This window comes from Dipodomys merriami, unplaced genomic scaffold (assembly GCF_024711535.1).
Source record: "Dipodomys merriami isolate MVZ:Mamm:240054 unplaced genomic scaffold, mDipMer1.0.p SCAF_8, whole genome shotgun sequence".
NCBI lineage: Eukaryota > Metazoa > Chordata > Mammalia > Rodentia > Heteromyidae > Dipodomys > Dipodomys merriami.
In genome coordinates this window covers 56,561,904-56,583,400 of record NW_027206401.1, presented here as the reverse complement: position 1 = coordinate 56,583,400, position 21,497 = coordinate 56,561,904, and the positions used below count along the sequence as shown (strand labels likewise).

Sequence of the window (21,497 nt, the reverse complement as noted above, 5' to 3'; positions counted from 1 at the left end):
CCTACTGTATTGTCATTGGAAACGTAAACTAGTACAGCCACTCTGGACAGCAGTCTGGAAATTCCTCAAAACCCTAAACAGAGCCAGGCACCAGTGGCTCACACCTGTAATCCTAGCTACTCAGGAGGCTGAGATATCAAGGTCACGGTTCAAAGCCAGCCCGAGCAGGAATGTCCGTGATACTCTTATCTCCAATAAACCACTAGAAAGTTGGAAGTGATGCTGAGGCTCAAGCAGTAGAGCTCTTGCCTTGAGCTGAAGAGCGCAGGGAAAACACACAGGCCCAGAATTCAAGCCTCATGACCAAAAAAAAAAAAAAAAAAACACACACACACACAAAAAAAATTAACTAAACAGAGACTTTTCCCATGACCTAGCCATATCACTACTGGTTATCTAACCTGACCATCATGAGCCAGGATATGATAAAGACACCTGCATATCCATGTTCATTGTCATACTATTCATAGTAGCCAAGATATGGAAACAGCCCAGATGCATTATAGTCGATGAGCAGATCCAAAAAACTTGGTACCTATACACAATGAAATTTGACATAACCATTAGACAGAACATATAATGTCATTTGCAAGGAAATGAATCAGGTTAAGTGACATAAGCCAAGCTCAGAGAGACAAATGGCACATTTTGATATGCATAAATTAGATCTAAAATAAATTGGAATACAGGTGGACCTATTGCAACGATGAGATGTACAAGTCGTTACGTCGTAAATGAACTTTACAACTTTGGTGGGGGGGGATCGGGTGGAGGGGTGGGGGGAGGATGGGAAGGGATGGGAAGGGAAAACAAAGGAGGAGGCTACAATGCTTGATAAGAAATGTACTCATTATCTTGCCCATGTAATTGTAATCCCTCTGTACAATATTTTTACAATAAAAAATAAAAAATAAAAAAATGGAATATGAAATCTTCTACAGAATTCTAGATATTCACACACAGTGAGACCAAAAGAGGATAATCTTAGGAGAGAAAAAGAAAGGCATAATGCCTAAGTGCTTCTTCATGTTTACATAAAATAATGAGCATATTGAAACAAACTCCCAGATATGAAAAAAAGACCTCTCTTTTTAACTTTTTGATAATTCTTTCTTTTTACATATGGTGCATTTAAGTGTGTAACTTCTCAAGGTTGGGGGAAATGTGAAGAACTTGAGGAAAAAAGTTAAAAATGTGAAGCAGTGGAGCTCACTAGACACTGATGTAAATGAGCTATACAACTCACAGGTAGAGATGGGAGAGAGAGGCTTGAGAGATAATGAGGAAACAGAAGACACTGTAGGAAAGAAAATGTACTCACAGCCTAACATAATTATAATCCTACCATATATAAATCAATAATAATTTTAAAAATTACTTCTATTTGATTACACCACTGAATTGGGAGGAAATTGGGGTTTTTTAGGTTTGGGTTTGGGTCGGTGCTAGGGCATTTGTATCTAAAGGCATTTGTATCTAAATTCCAGTGGCTCACACCTAGAATTCTAGCTAATGGGAGGCTGAGTAGAAGGACCGTCGTTTGAAGCCAGACTGGGCAGAAAAGTTTGCAAGACTCAATCTGAGAAATAAGCAGACTTGGATGATTGTTCAAAGGGAAGAACACCAGTTGAGAACACACTTCCCTGAATTCAGTCTCCAATATAATACACAATAAAATGCATGTGTTGTTTTTTTTTTAATCAGGCAAATATATGCTTAATATGACAATATTAAAGAATTACTATTAAAAATGAAGAATATTAAACCTATATAAGAAAATGCCACTCTCTTGGAGACATACTCAGAGAGAAATATTGTTAAAAATTCTTTAGATAGAAATTGGAAAGAAAGGGCTGGGAAGGTGGCTCAGTGGTAGAGCACTTGCCTTGTATGCCTGAGGCCCTGGGTTCGATTCCTCAGCACCACATAAGCAAAAAGAAAAAAGCCGGAAGTTGTGGCTTAAGTGGTAGAGCTCTAGCCTTGAGCTAAAGAACTGAGGGACAGTGCCCAGGTCCAGAGTTCAGGCTCCACGACGGGACAAAAAAAAAAATTAAAAAAATTTTTAAAAAAGAAATTGGAAAGAAGATATGGAAAAAGAATAAAATTTGCACCACTATTGAATGTGCTTGCTGAGTATGTGAGGGTAAATATTACCTATATGATTTTTCTCTACTTCTGCTAGGCTAACATTTTTTATAATATGGATGGAAACATCTCCAAGTTGCCAGGAAAGCCAAGAATTCGCTTTTTTTTTTGTAGGTCGTTGGGCTTGAACTCTGGGCCTGGGCGCTGTCCCTCAGCTTTTCAGCTCAAGGCGAGCCCTCTACCACTTGAGCCACACCGCCACTTTTGGCTTTGCTTTCTGCTTATGTGGTTCTGAGGAATCAAACCCAGGGCCTCATGCATGCGAGGCAAGCACTCTACCACTGAGCCAACTTCCCAGCCCAAGAACTCACTCTTGATGCAGAGGCACAACATCAAGAATGAGTCTACACATCTTCTGCAGACTGGTCCCAAGAAGCTACCATGGATGCCACAGCACCAGGTCCAGACACCTCAGCTGAAGCTGCCACCAACACCTGCTTGGTCATCATCATTAGCAACACTGCCCTCTGCCACTGCTGCTATCTCTGCCAGGCAGGAGTCCAGATGATCACTTCCTGCACCCTGATTGCAAGGAAATCTGGAAAGCACTTACATGGCATTTTCAACTGTGTAGAAAATTAAACAGGTGCTGCTTTAAAATATGGATCTTCTCTAAGAATAGGGGGCTTGGAAAGCCACAAGATTGCAATTATAAAGACACATCTGCACAAACATACATAATATAGTGACAACTAGCCATTACCTGTTGTCCAGTTCTTGCTACAAAATCAGGACCAATCTTGCTGTAGAAACCATGTCCAAATGCCAGGGCTGGTCAAACAAGCCCAGAAGCCATGTGAGGAGATTTACTTTATCCTGTTTGCATAAGAAGTCACTGACAAATCATAAGCAGATTAATCATAGGACTAGGAAACAGTATGTCATAGCTTGTCTTCTAAGCAATAAGATAGGAAAGGTGAGGAGAGCAGAAAGGAATTCAGTTGTCAAGAGACTTGCTGGTACAGGAGGAAGGACCAGCAAAGGCAGTATTATTGGATGTTGAATGTCTTTATAGAAGTCCAGAAAGGGTCCAGTGAGAAGGAAAAAGTAAAAAAAAAAAAAAAAAGACTGGGAGAGGGGGTGTCAAATGTTTCAAAATCAAGTCTGCTGCTCTCCTGATTGTCAGAGTCTACTGAGTATTGATCTTGCTGGGGAAAGGAAACTGGACAGCAGCAACAAGATGGAGCTATTTGACACTCATTACAACAAGCAAAGAGAAGAAAACTCTAAGTTTTCTTAAAGTCAGGAGAAGACACATTAAGAGTTTGTGATCCTCTCTTCTGTGATTTTCCCCCTCCAAGCTGACAAGACCCACAGTCATGCACTTCCCATCATGTTACTCCAAATGCTGCATGCTGCTAAAAAGAAAACTGATCATATACACATCCCTAGATCCAACAGCAAGCACGGGAAGGTATCTTCAATAACCCTCAAAAGGACAAGTGACAGAGCCGGAGACATAGCACAATTTAGTCACAACTGACCTCAAAACTTACGGGTCAGCCATACAAGAGCATACCCAAAGCCATTCCAACAACAACAGAGAGCAACCTGGTATTTGGTGAGTAACAGAGCTATCCCAACTCCTGTCCTGGGACTACTTAGAAACCTCCCCAAGGGCCACATAGCTGTAGATGATCTAAAATCTACCTCCTACCCAGTGTTCAGCTACTCTGCTATTTGTAAGATTGAGAAGATTGCTTATGGGGAGGGCAATTACAACAGATCCAGAATGACTCTGGGGGAGCTAACAAGTCAATCACTAACCTGGTAAACCAGAGACACCATGGTTGTGAGAGAATTCAAAGAAAATACACTGTTGATCTTCTTCTTGTGAAAGTGATAGTATGTGTTATAGGTAATATAGACACAAATGGGCTGGGAAGGTGGCTGAGTGGTAGAGTGCTTGCCTTGCATGCATGAGGCCCTGGGTTTGATTTCTCAGCACCATATAAACAGAAGTGGCACTGTGGCTCAAGTGGTGGAGTCCTGGCCTTGAGTTCAAGAGCTGAGGGACAGCACCCAGGCCCAGAGTTCAGGCCCCACAACCAACTTTAAAAAAAAATAGACACAAATGCCTGGCAGAATGTAGAACACTGCACATTAAGGTGCTGGTAGTATTCCAATCTTTCTGCTGGGATCTAGAATTAGTTTTTCATCATGCTTTATCAATTTTACAATTTTTTTACAATAAACAGGATACTTTTATTCTGGCAAATGTGCTATTTATTGACTTACATTAACATTACAAAAATGGCCATGCTATTCTAATACTCATATCCCTGCAAACACTCTGAAGTGTTTGTGCCCCATTTGTTAACTGCAGCAGTGTTGATGAACACCCACCACACCCTTGGGCAGCCCTGCTGTGGAGCCCCATGGGAACTATGATCCTTCAGGTCCAATGAGGACATGGAGCCATTGTTCCTCACCCCTGCCAATGTGTGGCACTAAAACCACTATTTATGCATTGAAGAATAAGCAAAAGAAAATAAGTTTCATAAGTCACTCACTTGGTCTTCCAGCTCCTTTATCCAAGATAAACACGCAGGCTTGAATCAAGCAATGGTGATGCACAATCAAAAGACAGATATAGTAACTAATAAAAAGTGCTTGGCTCAGCAAACAGGGAGCTTTTGATGCTGGAACCCAATTTGCACTGCCACAATTGGATGTGATTGGGGATGACTGGAGCCATATCAGACTGGGCAGGCAAAACATCTCTTCTCCAGATATTCAGAGCCATTCTCCCCTTCCTCCAGTGAAAGACTCAAGTATTTCTCATCTATATTTGGTATGAAATTAAAACAACCCTTAATCCACATGCCCTTCTGATGCACTTATGAATCACCTACCATAATTGAGCACTCATTATGTCCACCAGTAAGAGTACACAAATTAGCTCTTATACTGAGTACTATACAGTAATCACTGAGTATAGCTCTTGTACTGAGTACTACTCAGTATTCACTGAGTATTCACTCTGAGGTCCACAATGCTCAAAAGCAACAAGGAAGCTCCCTGGACCTGTGGGCTCAACACCACAACAAGTATCCACAAATGAGCAAAAAATGGGTTAATGAGATCGTCTAAGCCCTCATGCAGCAGCTTTGGGTATTCTATGTTCACATTTGAGTTTCCAAGCACAGAAAAAGCCTGAAAGGGGTGACTGGTCTGGAACTGCATCAAGAAGAATTCATCCCCAAGAAAGGAAGGCTTTTCAGACATCAATCAGAATGCTGGGTTAGTATACTATACAAATAAAAGAGACAAGACACAGCCAAGCCAACTCCATACTCACTGCAGCCAAAGGTACCATCCAACATGCCCACAGGCAGCTACCAGAGGCCTTGCCAGGAACCCAGGCTGTAAGCACCATCAACCACATAGACAGTCCTCCTTAGGACAAGCCTAGAGAGTGATTCTGTTTGCCATACTCACTACCTTGAACCTTCCTTGCCCAGGTGAGGAAATCACAACATCACTTTCTTAGCAAGACTGCCAAGTGGAACTCATAAGCACAAAGACTGACAATCAGGACAGAAAATCTTTTCAACTTCCAAGAGGAGGAAATGCACACTGAGGCCTGGACACATTTAAAGTAGATACATCTCATACTGATGTTGGTCCTGCCATCAATCCCAACATCTCATACTGATTGTTGGTCTGCCATCAATCCCAATATTCCCTTTCCTGAAATGCACTGAAGAATCTAGAGCAGAATTCCCCAATTAGAAGGAACATCTTGGATTCTGGCACATGCCCGAGCCCCTCCAGCTTGACCTTGGAGCTTTATCTCACCTTCCTTCCATTCACACACAAGCAGGACTTGGGAACTGGGAGAGGTGAACTGTCATCTCTATCCCTCTGCCTATTGTGTAACTCTGACCTCTACACTGCCTCCTCTCCCCAGTGTGTGACTCTGCAATGTGAGTCTCACTTTGCCATCTGCAAAATGGCCAGTTGGACTAGATGACATCCACAGCTTCCAGCTATCCCCAATTGCAATTCTATAGGCATGTAGAAGGTAACTGTTAGCCTGCTGGAAGTCATAAAGCTGCAAATGACTGAAGGAGGGAAGCAAGCTTATCTCTTGCCTAGGCTTTAAGAGCTACTGAAATCTCAAAGCCCCTCATGAGGGCTGAGTGCTTCCTGGATTAAATTAAAAAAGAGCTCAGCCTCCAGAAAGGGCACATCTAGGTGGGCCAGGGGTAGACATTTCAAGAGCAAAGTGTGTCCCAGGCAACTATTCAGAATCTTTTCTTGAACTCTTACCTCATGGAAAATAAGGGACCTATATTTTTAGGCCACTCAATTCCTTTAAATGGTTCCTAAAGTGCTTCCTTACAAATTTGTATAAGTCCACCAGCTCATTCCCACACCAAAACTATACAAGCAATGCCATTAGGAGTCACTAAGTGGTGGGAAATCAGAGTACTTCCACCCAATAGTGTTATTGATAGCATAAGAGTTCCTATGTTCGAGAAGTGGTGCTGTAGCTCAAGTGGTGGAGCGCTCGCCTTGAGCTGAAGAGCTGAGGGACAATGCTCAGGCCCAGAGTTCAAGCCCCATGACCGACAAAAAAAAAAAAAAAGGTTCATATGTTCCTATAAATAACTCTTTTTCTCTACATATTTTAATAAAACAATTGCAAATATACTACATACTATACATGGACAAAAAAGGCAATTAAAACACTACTATTAATGTTTACAAAACTCACATAAAAATGACGAAATCCTAAAGAGTATTCCTTTTAAGAGATAGATTGATCAATAAAATAGTATATATCTTTTAATACTCTGGTTAGTATTTCATCCTGTGCAGGAAAATTAAATGTCAGTCTAGTAATCAGCTTATTACAGGATCTTTTCACATTAGCTTTTATAAATGAAGAACCAGCATTCACTCATGAACAAGCAAATTATTAGTTACATGAGTCTTAGGATGAAAACTTGTAAAAATTAGTTTGATTTATAGCAAAGTTACATGACACAGTAAAAACCAACTACTTTATATTTTGACCTCCTATAAACTGCCCATAGTGAAAAAGGTAGAAATTTTAGTGATGAATGATACAATAAACTCTGCTTTGGAACTTACTTTTCAAGAGGAAGAAAGAAAAATTAAATTAAGGACTAACACGGATCCTAGGAAAGGCTTCTTGAAATCAACGATGCCATGGACTTTCTAAGTAAAATCCTCACCCCCACCATAGACAGAAGGTAAACCTGCCCTGGGCCAGCTTTCTGTCTATACCTGCCTCCCTCCTGGATCACTAATTTACAAAAGACACCTAATATCTACTTTCCCATATTCCCTCACCTTAGAAATAACCCAAGAAAGGCCAAGCGCTGGTGGCTCACGCCTGTAATCCTAGCTACTGAGGAGGCTGAGATCTGAGGATCATGGTTCAAAGCCAGCCTGGGCAAGGAAAGTCCGTGAGACTTATCTCCACTAAACCACCAGAAAACGGGAAGCTGTGCTGTGGCTCAAGCAGTAGAGCGCTCGTCTTGAGCTGAAGAGCTGAGGGAGAGTGTCCATGCTCAGAGTTCAAGCCCCCCAACCGACCAAGAAAAAAAAAAAAAAAGAACCCAAGAATTCACAGTAGTCCTTAAAATTCCCAATAAAATAACCTCTAAAAATAATGTATACTGTTTTCCTGATTGAAGAAGCAGAGAACCCCAGACATCCTTTTGTATACTCCCATCTCGTTTCATGTATTCCCATCCGTGTTTCAAATGTCACTTGTTTCAATAATGATGGCCTTGAATTTCAGAAGGATCCTGTAATGGACATGAGGGTCTTATTTGGCTTCACTTTATTGTTTTGATTATTTTATTTTTTGGCCATACTAACATCTGACTCAGTGTTTCAGGCTTGCTAAGCAAGTGCTCTACCACTGTAGTCATGTCTTTGCAGTTTTTGTGTTGATCCTTTTTGCCCAGGACAGCCTGTGGTCCTCTTACTTGAACTTCCTGCCAGACCAGGATGACAGATGCATACCACACACTCAGCTTTTTGAGAGTTTATTTTTTTGTCCAGGCTATTGTGGAACACAATCCTCCTGATCTCAGCCTCCCATGTAACTGGGATGATCTTTTTATTAAAAAATAAATTGAGGTCAAATTCAATTTTTAAAAAGCTCAATACCATGTGCCAGAAATATAAAACATAAAATCCTATGCTTGAAATGTTAAAGTACTCAAACAGCTATGGGGTATTATGCACTTTAATATCTACCAACAATCCCAAATTAGGCTGCCTACACATGTGCCTGACCTGTCTCATCTGAGGGCACACAAGGGAGACACAGAATTGTGGCTTGAGTCGGAAGGCCTGGTCACCACCACTTTTCAGCACCTGGACCTCTGAACTGCCATATTGTGAAGGCCACCAGAGACCACACCAAAGAGAAACTCTGAGGACTCCACAAGCAAGAAACAAAGCCCAGCTATCCCAACATCTCAGGTACCCTACCAACCATTTAAGTGACCATCTATAGGATCTGTACACCAACTCAACTGACCCAGCTTAGACTGAGGTGGTAGACATCATTGACATTTCATGATCATGACACCTCCTTTGTACTAAATACAAGGTGATTATGTCAACTGCAGAGACAGAGAACCTGCTATCTCCTCATGACTTCATCAGCCAAAAGGTAATGGCAAATGGCCTCTGCTAAGAGGAAAATACATCTCATCCTAATTCCTAAGATTCTCAGGACCTTTTAATTAATTCTTTTGTGGGGGGTACTAAAGTATGGACTCACCGTCTCTTGCTTACTAGGCTGGTACATTACTACCTGACCCACAACACCAAACTCATGCTTATGACTTCTTACATATTTTTTTTATTTCTATGGGTCATAGGGTTTTAACTCTGGGCCTGGGCAAAATCCCTGACCTTTCTGGCTCAAGATTAGTATTCTACTACTTTAAGCCATAGCTTCACTTCCTCTGGGTTTTTTAATAAAATCAACTTGTGACAACCATGTCATATATCAGCTTGGTCATTTAGTTAGAATAAAAAAGAACCCACTGAGTTAGGCATCGGTGGCTCATGCCTGTAATCCTAGCTACTTAAGAGGCCAAGTTTGAACCTCATGACTGACCAAAAAAAAAAAAAAAAGGAATCCAGCGAAGTAAATAAATACCCAGTATTGATGGATAAATGCTTTGGCTGAATGTTTGTGCCAATATGAATCTCTTAGAAACTCGCTCTCTAATGCAACTCCTGCCAAGGTTCCAAACTTGAGGAGTGATTAGGGTTCAAGTAATGTCATGCACAGGGTGTGTTTCAGGCCTCTCCTGCTCTCTATGACCACATGGTGCTTTCAACTCTGTTACAATGCAACAAGATGAAGCTTCTGAGTCTTGAGCATTCCACATCCTGGAACCATATTATAATTGACCTAGACAGCGACTGTGGTGTTCTATTCAACAGATATAAGATGGCAGCAATGGTTAACAAAATTGTTCTCACTTCCCAAGGACGCTGCTACTTAATTTCCCAGGCCATTTCTTCTTACAAGTGTCCCATGATCCTCATAGAAACAAACAAAAAGTCAAAACAGCTCAAATCTCAATCCCACAATCTGTAAAATATGAGCACACATTAACTACTTCCCCAATTCAAAGCAAAATTCTAGAATATGGGACAATATATTGTAGAGATGATTTCTTTGAATATGAGGAAATGAACTTCTGAGTTAAAACACAGTGATCTTTAAATGGTTTCAAATTGTGAAATCCAAACGCAGTCAACCATTCCTTCTGTGAGCTTTCCTACCTCTGTTCTTACCTTGTTGGGCAAGGGGTAAAAGTCTACATCTACGTCTGTGCTCCCAGTGATGCAGTGCTCTTTCTGAAGCTCTGAAGCTGCTGCTGCATCAGGCCCATATTCTTGTATACTCAAGCCTTGTTCTCACTCATATTGGCATTAAAGGTACATGGTACAAGGGACATCTGATCTCCACCTATCTGGTCCACTGGGGAACAGTTAATATTGGTGTAGTCATTGTTTTCTACTTGTTTTTCTGCTCTTCTTCAATCCTGTGTTCTGGTGTTTCATTATAATCTTGGACAGTCATGTCAGTGAACTGGTACTGGGCTTCTGTGTGAACTACCCTTGATCTCTGGGACCACATCATCTGAATGGTTTGGGGAATGTCAGAGTCACAGTCCATACCTTTCTCTCTGATGTCATCAATAAGGATGTTGATCAAAATGAACATCCTCATATGGCCAATCCAAGCACTGCAGTGAACCACAACAGTGAACCACATGAGATGCAGGTCATGTGGACCTGCATCTCATGTGGACCTCTTCCAGCAAGTCTAACATGCCTCCAGAGTCAATGGGCATGTCACTCAGGTCTGCAAATGTTAATGCCAGATCATTCTCCTTGTATAACATTGTCCAACTGTGAGAACTTGAACTCCCTAAGAATGTAATCAGGAGCCACACTTTCTTTTGAGGCTCTAAACACACATGACCAGTACTCTGAGAGCACACTGGTCAATTCAGTCTTTCACATTTGCTCTTCTCTCTCTCCACTTCCTTGCTTGAAACAACAGGCACCCAGGAGTTTCTCCTGGAACACCATCCACTGGAAGTGCTTCAGTGTGTTTTGCAGGCAGCCTTGCATGGCACTGTAACTCTTTTGGGGCTTTGAATTGTCGCACTTGGTCAAATTCAGGCATGAGGATGCTTGCATTAATGTCATCAGAAACCCACCTACCGGTGTCCCTTTGTGTAGAATGACCCTGGTGTCATCAAAGGGCAAGATCTTTATATATCTATTTTTGTTCTTATGTTCTTGCCTTTCACCCTCTTTTTGGCCCTAGACAAGTTTGCATTCCTATTGCTGTAGTGCTTCAAATTCTTCCCCAAATCCTTGTTTTATCTGTGATCTTGGCTAAAACTTGCTCATTTCTCAAACCTGGCTTTCAATTTCAACAACATTAATCCAAGTTGTGTTGAGAGGATGCTTGAGATGTAGTACTGTGATCTATATTAGATTGGAACCATTCTCGTGTATGAACATCATATTCAGCTCCTGGCAGCTATCCCCACATGGGTCACTTTAGAGATGCCATCACTGCTCTAGTCCTTGTTGTCACAGGTACACAACGAGAGAACAAAATCCCCAGCATGGCTCTGGCTCTCCCATACAAGCTTACATTTTTCTTAGCAGTTTGTCTGCTTCTTTTCAGGGAGGTGAGTAGGAAGTAGGATCTGCACAGTTCAGAGGAACTTGAGCTCCATCACATCTCCATTCTTCTCTTTCAGCTGCCATGATGCTCCAGGTATCATTAGACCAGCTCAGCTAGAATGAGAAATTTACCCCTCCATATACATTGTAGAAGTCTCCTGTGTTCTGAATCTTGCTGTGGACTCCAGTTCTCATAATAGAAAGCATAAAATCTCCAGGGTTACTTTTTCTGGGCCTTGCCAAAAAGCTGCCATCAATGCTTGTTTTCAGCGGGAGATTTTCTGCCTCCATACCAGTAATGTTTGGGTCAAACCACCCTTGGACTCCGCTCAGCCTCATACACATCAGGCTGGCCCAGGGAGGCCCACTTGGGACCATACCTAGGGAGTGGGGGGTTGGGGCAGAACCAACTGGGTACATGCAGACCCTCCTTGATACCTGTGGGTTCCTGGGCTTTGTGCAGCTGTTCCCATAAGCCCAGTGCTCCTCCTCTCCCATAACTCTTACAGAACATTTAGCATACCGAAGTCCAAGGGAAGATAATACTAGAGTTCATTATATTTCTATAAACTTATTTTTTTGATTCCAGTCCTGGGGCCTGAACTCTGGGCCTGGGTGCTTGTCCCTCAGCTCTTCAGCTCAAGGCTAGCGTTCAACCACTTGAGCCACAGTGCCACTTCTGGCTTTTTTCTTTTTGCTTATGTGGTGCTGAGGAATCGAACTCAGGGCCTCATGCATGCAAGGCAAGCGCTCTACCACTGAGCCACCTTCCCAGCCTTCTACAAACTTATTTTATGGCAAGGAACCAGAGCTCTTATATTCTCAGATAACTCAGTTTGCCAGAGCTAGAGGAAGTAGGAAAGACTTCATGAAGACATGCCCTGCAGAGATGACTCATAAGGAATAATTGTGGTTTGCAAAAGCACAAATTCTATCTGGAGAGAGAAAAAGAGAGGGGGAAGAGAGAGGAGAGCGAGAAGGGAGAGAAAGAAGAGGAAGAGAGGAGAGAGAGGAGAGAGAGAAGAGAGGGGAGAGAAAAGAGAGAAGAGAGAGAGGGGAGAGGAGAGGGGGGAGAGAGAGGAGAGAGAAGGCCTGGAAGCTGACCCTGATCATTTTTGCTCCAGGCTAACAGGCTACCACTTCAGCTGCAGATCTAATTCTGGCCTTTCTGCAGGTTAATTGGAGATAAGAAATCCCTGAAATTCCTGCTGGGTAGGCTTCAAACTATGATCCTCAGAACTTAGCCCTCCTCAGCAGCTAGGAATACAGGTGTGAACCACTAGACCCAGCAAATAAATTATTTTATAAAGTCCAATGAATGAAAAATGCAGATTGGTATGTTAGCATATGGTATACTAGCATATTTATCTTCCAGACTGTAGGGAGAGAGTACAGAACTCAAGGGAAAGAGGGTAAGAAAATGTAGCAGACACTGATGGAAGTGAACTGTACAAACTCATGGGTGGAGATGAGAGGGGAAGACTGGGAGAGAATGAGGGAAGGGAAGACACTGTATGAAAGGAAATGTACTCATTACCTGACTCATCTAACTGGAATCCCTCTGTATACCTTTGTAGTTACCATTAAAAAAACTGAAAAAAAGGATACAGACTGTTCACAGATTTACAGTAGTAAATAAATTATCTAGACCCATTCCCTGTGGCATATATATGGGTATACAGATATATATCTCCACCTCAGTGTCTGTATCATCTTTTCCCCCAAAGAATAGAGTCAACTGGGCAAGGTGTAGTGCTGCGGGCCTGTTATCCCAGTTACTAGGGAGACAAGTACTGAAGAGCACAAGCATACTTAGGCCATTAAAGAAAAAGAAGAGACAGACAGAAAGAAAACTATCACCAGGAAGTTAATCAAGTTTCATCCAGTCAGGACTTAAAACACTTTTATGCCCCAACCTCTATGTGGAGGCTGAGTTACCCCAGATGAATATGAATCAAAATGTAGCTCTTAGATACAACATCCCCCAGGAACCAATAAAAATATGCCAATTACATTATTCTGTGCTTTACAGACACTCTAACCCAATTGCCACCTTTCCCTAGGTCAGGCAGTATGTGCCCTTTGTCCATGCTCACCAAAGGCAATGTTAGTAAGGCCTTATTACTATTGCTCTTGGAAACCTCTACATCCTGAGCAATTAAAAAGTAACAAGAAAACAATTCAGAAACCAAACTGTTGGGACAACCCTGCATTACATCAACCACCTAAGTAGTTTCTTTATGTAGCTCTGTTCTTTACCCTTACCTACATCATTATCCAGGGCCTCTGAGCTAAATTTCTCATATATACATATACACATACAAACTCATAAACCACACACACATATATACACAAATATACATACACACATATATGTGTATATATTTATATGTACCTACACACATTTATGTAATTGTAACAAATAACACTGACCCCCCCAAAAGAAACAAAGTGTCCTGAAGCTGAATTCCAGATCTCATAAATAGAACAAGAACATTTTTAGATGCAAAGTGAAAAATGTCAAATTGTAGAGATATTTTTCTATGAAACCAGTGGAAATAAGAATACCCCTTAGTCTTAAAAGACATGCCTTTTTACAGGAATTATGCATAGAAATGCAGACTATCATAAAGGTACAAAAAGTTTTCTTGGAAGTGGCGCTGTGGCTCAAGTGGTAGAATGCTAGCCTTGAGCTGAAGAGCTGAGGGACAGTGCCCATGCCCAGAGTTCAAGCCCCATGACCAACAACAACAACAAAAGAAACAAAGTTTTCTTTTGTCTTAGCTCATGAATATAAAATGAGGAACAAGCCTTTCCTCCAGAATAAACTAGCAAGCCAAGTCATACATTGTAAGGTGGAGGACTTAAATACTCAATGCGTATTTGTTTAGATTAATTCATATTTGTGAAAATGAAATTATTTTATCTTTCAGCCCTGTTTTCTTTATGTATAATCTACCATTACATAAAATAAATCAAAATTGTACAAGTTAACAAAAATTCCTATTCTATTGTGGGCAGCATTAAAAAAGTTACTAAGGGGCTGGGAAGGTGGCTCAGTGGTAGAGTGCTTGCCTTGCATGCATGAGGCCCTGGGTTCAATTCCTCTGCACCATATAAGCAGAAAAAGCCAGGAGTGGCACTGTGGCTCAAGTGGTAGAGCAAAAGTCTTGAGCTGAAGAGCTGAGGGACAGTGCCCAGCCCAGAGTTCAGGCCCATGATTGACCAAAAAAAAAAAAAAAAAGTTGCTAAGGAAAATGGACATGAGCAAAAGTACCTCCATCAGTACTGAAACAAACCAATAGTCAAACCCGCATGCAGCTGTCAGTTGCTGAAAACACTGCACTGCACACAACCCTATACCCATTTTATCTTTTAACAGGGCTCAATAGCTAGCTCTATAGTAAAAGAATCAACTACTCTAAGATCGCCCAGCATTGATTGGAGACATGAAGGTTAACAATACATTTTGGAGCTAACCGCTTCTCTGAAGCATTTTTCTCTTCAGAAGACTTGTCCATTTTCCACCTAGCATAATCAGGTCTTTTCCTGCTTGTCAAAGACTACAATCCCTTAGGCATCTCCATACCTGGAGAGCCCAATGCCAATCCATAATGGCTGAGCACACACTCAACAGTCTCCATCTCATCTGTGGATTCTATTTTAATGAAAGGAAAAGCTAGAGACCAAGACACACAGACCAGAACAGCAGCCACAGACAGTGCTGAGGACTGAAATGGCACTTACTATTTATGAGAAAAAAAGATTCCTTAGGATTAATCAGTGACTCCAAGTTTCCAGCTGCCAGCAAGACCTCTCACTGCCCTGCATGCTCTCTTCATTCACTGGTTCAGCATCTTGCATGATGGTTGACATTGCCCTACCCAAGAAAGTAAGAAAAGGGATGACATCTCTGCTCTCTGAAATTTCTCGTGAGCATTTTTCTCCCTTCTAAGAAAACACATATCTTCAGCCCCTTCCTCACACACAGTTTCTATTCTAGTGCTACAGAACTACAATTCTGGGGGAAGAGAGTCACACAGTGTTATTTCGGCTCTAGCTTATTTATAAAGTATTCTAAACCTAAGGAAGAAACATTTAGATTGGAGAGCTTCTGTTCTCACTCATTTCTGTTTCAATTTTTTTTTTTTTTTTGCCAGTCATGGACCTGAACTCTGGGCCTGGGAGCTGTCCCTTAGCTCTTCAGCTCAAGGCAAGTGCTCTACCGCTTGAGCCACAGCACCGCTTCCGGCTTTTTCTGTTTATGTGGTGCTGAGGAATGGAACCCAGGGCCTCATGCATGCAAGACAAGCGCTCTACCACTGAGCCACCTTCCCAGCCTTCTGTTTCATATTTTAAGGATAAGGTAAAATCAGAAGCCTGACTGCCAGGTGTCTGTAGAGGAAGACCATGCTTAGTGTCCTACCTCCATGAAGTAACATTGGCAGTAGGAAGCAATTTCAAGTCATTTCTTACCTCGATCCAGGGACATCAAAGATATGATGCCAGCTCCTATTGATTTTGCTAAGCTTGTCATCCACCTTAAAGGCTCTTGTCTTGCTGCGGTCCTTTATCAACTGCTCATCCATTTGCTTCAACTGGGACTTCTTTTTACTTAACAGGATTATATCCTGTCTGCTGTCCTGGGAAGACATGAACACAGGAAGCTCCATTATTATTCCATTTCTTTCTTTCTTTTTTCTTTCTTTGTGCAAGTATGAGAACTTGAACTCAGGGCCTGGGCACTCTTCTTGAGCTTTTTCTGTTAAAAGTTGGTGCTCTGTCACTTGAGACAAAGCTACATTTCTATGGTTTTTGATGCCTAAATGGAGATTATTATCTGGACTGGCTTGGAACTTCAGTCTTCAGATCTCAGCCTTCTGAGTAGCTAGGATCACAGGATTGAGCAGTAGTGTCCAGCTCCCAAAAACATTTCTTCCTTATTTACAAAATGTGAGTGCCTCTTAATAATTTTTGTAATTCAAAAATTCTCAACATACCTGCTAGTTAACACAATGCCACAGGGAAAAACTAAAAAGTCAAGAAAGGCCAACTAAGCAAATTCAAAACATACTTTAGTTGTTACTTTCTTAATGCAACAGCCTCTATGATTTCTCCCCCATGGGAGAAATCTTCTATGCTGTTTACCTGTGAGTCCACCAGGGGATATAACTCAGTTTCAATTAACTACAAGAACACCACTCTTGTTACTCTTTTACTGAGCTACATTACATCTGAGGCCTAGTGATCACCTAAAATTTTCAACTTCGCTGTGGTTGACCTAGGCCCTTGGGCATAACTAGACTCCTTCAGTGGTCTGAAACACCAAGATACTTCAGGAGACACAAGCCCCTCCTCCTACCAGACTTGCCAACCCAGAGAAAGCAATTGTTCCCAGTACATGCCCACCTATGAGTGGCTCACACCTCTCATCTCTCTGGAATCTTCTATTTTCCCTCAGAAAGATGAAAAGTAGTTCAAAAGTAGTTCAAAAGTCTCTACATCTCTTATAGGAAACACCCTGTAATGTAAATTCTTAGCAGTGAGGAGAGTGTCTTAACTGCTCCCACCTAGACAACTCTGCCAGCTCACTTTCTGAAATTCTCAATTGTTTCTTATATGATGCTGTCTGCTGTCTGGAGAACTGTTTTTCATCTGCACCAGCTATCCACACAGCTCCTCACTGTCTTCATTGATCCAGGAATTGAGTCTGCCTTCAATCTCCTCTGTGCTGATAGTCATTTGCATAGAAAAATGCATCTGGTAAATGTTTTTTTCTTTCATGCGATTGTTTCTAACACATTTATATGATTATTTCTTTGTTTCTTTGTTATCTCTCTCCCCCATGGTATAACTCCTGCTTTCACTGTATTTGATGTTGTTATAATTTGTGGAGGGGAAGGGGAAAAAAAAATCGCTTAAATAGGGATACAGGTGGACCCACTGCAACAATGAGATGTACAAGACGTTATGTTGAAAACAAACTTTACAACTTTGGTGCGGGGGGGGGGGGGGGGGGGAGGGGTTTAGGGGGAGAATGGGATGGGAAGGGGAAACAAAGGAGGAGGCTACAATGCTTGATAAGAAATGTACTCATTATCTTGCCCATGTAATTGTAACCCCTCTGTACAGTATTTTCACAATAAAAAATTTTTTTAAAAAGAAAAAGAAAAATGCATCTGGCTGTTGAAGATAGCCAACAAAAAAGATACTCTTCCCTCCCAGTAATGGACTGTGAATTTAATTCATTGTAGTTAGCATCTTTAAGGACTTAGATTTGTGTTTCTTTCTCTTAGAAATCTAGGATCTAGCTTCATGAGACATTCTTACACCTGTGCTGAATTAACAACTTTAGCTGACCAACAGGACTGACTTACCCATTGTACAACTAGCAGGTTATAAACAAACATTATAAACAATAAAGTTGAGATAAAGAGTCTTACTTTTTCTTTGGTCGGTCGTGGGGCTTGAACTCTGGGCTTGAGTGCTATCCCTCAGCTCTTCAGCTCAAGGCGAGCTCTCTACCACTTGACCACAGCACCTCTTCTGGTTTTCTTGGAGATAAAAAGTCTCACAGACTTTCCTGCCAAGGCTGGCTTTGAACCGTGTTCCTCAGATTTCAGCCTCCTGAGTAGTTAGGATTACAGTTATGAGGCTACTGGCACCTGGCTCTTACTAACTTTTTGACAAGGGTGGCCTCCAGCCCAGCTCCTTCTAAATAGCTGGGATAACAAGTGTGAGCTACTGAAACCAGCCTACAAAATACAATAATGGGGGCTGGGAAGTTGGCTCAGTGGTAGAGCGCTTGACTTGCATGCCTGAGGCCCTGGGTTCAATTCCCAGCACCACATAAGCAAAAAAGCCGGAAGTGGCGCTGTGGCTCAAGTGGTAGAGCACTAGCCTTGAGCTGAAAAGCTGAGGGACAGTGCCCAGGCCCAGAGTTCAGGCCCCACGACCGGACCCAAAAAAAAAAAAAAAATACAATAATGATACTGTTCTTCAACATCTTATTTCTAATGGGAAAAAATTTTTCAAGCACCATGACTGACAAAAAAAATAAGTAAATAGTAAATAAAATTTAAAACATTTTATGAAAACATGATTGTTATGTTACTTCAGATTTAAGTTGAAAAATATTATTTGGCTCACCTGTTACATGTAACAAACTGGCTTCTACTCTGTAGGGAATTCTTGGTGGAATTTTCATGGATGCATGAATCTGGTAAAAAATAAATAAATAAAAATAAAGCAAAGATATAAGGATGTAATACTAAAACATATTTGAAAGTATATTTTGTTCATATGTGTTAAAATAATAAAGTTGACCTAATCATATCCGTCTACATAACATTTCTTATCAGTGGAAAAAAATCATTACCATCAGACCTCTGAAGGCTTCTCCAATGCTCTGCGGGTCTGCGGGCCTCTTCGATCTCCACAGGCCCCTCGACCCTAAGCAGGTCTCTCTGACAGACCAGGCCTCCTCGAGCCTCTTGGCCCTGCGCAGGCCTCGCTTCCAGCCCGGGCCTTTCCACCCGCCCGGGTCTACTCTCAGGCCCGGCCGGGCCTCTTAGCGCCTCTGCATTGCGCAGGCCTCGCTTCTGGCCCGGGCCTTTCCACCCGCCTGGGTCTACTCTCAGGCCCGGCCGGGCCTCTGCATTGCACAGGCCTCGCTTCCGGCCCGGGCCTTTCCACCCGCCCGGGTCTACTCTCAGGCCCGGCCGGGCCTCTTAGCGCCTCTGCATTGCACAGGCCTCGCTTCTGGCCCGGGCCTTTCCACCCACCCGGGTCTACTCTCAGGCCCGGCCGGGCCTCTTAGCGCCTCTGCATTGCGCAGGCCTCGCTTCCGGCCCGGGCCTTTCCACACGCCCGGGTCTACTCTCAGGCCCGGCCGGGCCTCTGCATTACGCAGGCCTAGCTTCCGGCCCGGGCCTTTCCACACGCCCGGGTCTACTCTCAGGCCCGGCCGGGCCTCTTAGCGCCTCTCCGTTGCGCAGGCCTAGCTTCCGGCCCGGGCCGTTCCACCCGCCCGGGTCTACTCTCAGGCCCGGCCGGGCCTCTTAGCGTCTCTGCATTGCGCAGGCCTCGCTTCCGGCCCGGGTCTACTCTCAGGCCCGGCCAGGCTTCTTAGGGCCTCTGTATTGCACAGGCCTCGCTTCCGGCCCGGGCCTTTCCACACACCTGGGTCTAATCTCAGGCCCGGCCCGGCCTCTTAGGGCGTCTCCACTGGCCCAGGTCTCTCCTCAGGCCCGCCGGGGTTTCCCCAGGCCTAGGTCTCCCTTCAGGCTGGCCAGGGCCTTCCTGGGCCTCTCTGCCAGCTTGGGTCTCCCCTCAGGCCAGCCTGGGCTTCCCAGGGCCGGGTCTCCCTCAAGCCAGCCCAGCCCCTTCTGCCCTCCTGGAGGCACATCCCAGCTTGAGGGTCTCTTGTGGTGGAATCACCCTTCCCTAACTCCTCCCCGGAACTACTTCCTCCCTATATCCGGTGCCCCGCCCCCCAAGCTGCCCTTTGACACCAGGCCCACCAAGTGGCCTGGAGTGCCACTGGGCGGGGCTTCCTGGCTGGGCTTCCCACCCTACAGGTTCTCACAGTACAGTTAATGTAATGACTTGCCTATTTCAAAATTAGTATGTAGATAGGTTTTAACTATTCTACTCACAAAATGGTAAGACTGTGAGGTGTTAATTAACTTGATTAAATCACACCCAATTTATATGTACATGAAATATTACATTGTAGCCTAAAAATATGTAATTATTTATGGTAGTAATTACTTAATTTTTACAGGAAGATATAGCCACCTGTGTAGAAAAATCTATATGATTTTTATTTTTGGCAAACCTATTTGCTCTTTATTTTTGATCAGGGAGGAAAACGTATGTGTCTATGTGTATGTATGTATGTATTTTGCCAGTTCTGGGGCTTAATCTGGGCCTGGGTATTGTCCCCACGACCTACAAAAAAAAAGTGAATTCTTGGCTTTCCTGGCAACTTGGAGATGTTTCCATCCATATTATAAAAAATGTTAGCCTAGCAGAAGTAGAGAAAAATAATATAGGTATTATTTACCCTCACATTCTCAGCAAGCACATTCAATAGTGGTGCAAATTTTATTCTTTTTCCATATCTTCTTTCCAATTCCTTTTTTTAAAAATTTTTTAATTTTTTTTTTTCCCGTCGTGGGGCCTGAACTCTGAGAGGCCTGGGCACTGTCCCTCAGCTCTTTAGCTCAAGGCTAGCACTCTACCACTTAAGCCACAACCTCGGGCTTTTTTCTTTTTGCTTATGTGGTGCTGAGGAAAGGATCCCAGGACCTAATGCATACAAGGCAAGTGCTCTACCACTGAGCCACCTTCCCAGCCCTTTCTTTCCAATTTTATCTAAAGAATTTTTAACAATATTTCTCTCTGAGTATGTCGCCAAGAGAGTGGCATTTTCTTATATAGGTTTAATATTCTTCATTTTTAATAGTAATTCTTTAATATTGTCATATTAAGCATATATTTGCCTGATTAAAAAAAACACATGCATTTTATTGTGTATTGGAGACTGAACTCAGGGAACTGTGTTCTCAACTGGTGTTCTTCCCTTTTTTTTTTTTTTGTTTGTTTTTTTTATTTATTTATTTATTTTATTTTTTTGGTCGGCTGTGGGGCTTGAACTCTGGGCCTGGGCGCTGTCCCTCAGCTCTTCAGCTCAAGGTGAGCGCTCTGCCACTTGAGCTACAGCGCCACTTCCTGGTGTTCTTCCCTTTGAACAATCATCCAAGTCTGCTTATTTCTCAGATTGAGTCTTGCAAACTTTTCTGCCCAATCTGGCTTCAAACGACAGTCCTTCTACTCAGCCTCCCATTAGCTAGAATTCTAGGTGTGAGCCACTGGAATTTAGATACAAATGCCTTTAGATACAAATGCCCTAGCACCGACCCAAACCCAAACCTAAAAAACCCCAATTTCCTCCCAATTCAGTGGTGTAATCAAATAGAAGTAATTTTTAAAATTATTATTGATTTATATATGGTAGGATTATAATTATGTTAGGCTGTGAGTACATTTTCTTTCCTACAGTGTCTTCTGTTTCCTCATTATCTCTCAAGCCTCTCTCTCCCATCTCTACCTGTGAGTTGTATAGCTCA

General features: G+C 42.6%; 1 protein-coding gene and 1 pseudogene across 2 annotated transcripts in view; both read right to left on the bottom strand.

Moving 5' to 3' along the window:
- Window positions 1-19,783, bottom strand: part of Mrap2 (melanocortin 2 receptor accessory protein 2) — a 138,742-nt gene extending 118,959 nt beyond the window's left edge. The window contains exons 1-4 of one of the 2 annotated variants that reach the window (XM_070011034.1): window positions 19,546-19,783; window positions 18,514-18,583; window positions 15,841-16,007; window positions 15,112-15,244 (exon numbers count right to left, since the gene is read on the bottom strand). The gene's annotated coding sequence lies outside the window, so the exon portion shown is untranslated. Of the gene's footprint in view, window positions 1-15,111; window positions 15,245-15,840; window positions 16,008-18,513; window positions 18,584-18,742; window positions 18,818-19,545 lie in introns of those variants that run through there. The other variant, XM_070011035.1, reaches the window with a different exon arrangement.
- Window positions 9,981-16,037, bottom strand: LOC138819011 (tyrosine-protein phosphatase non-receptor type 11-like; annotated as a pseudogene).
- Window positions 19,784-21,497: the final 1,714 nt, after the last annotated feature.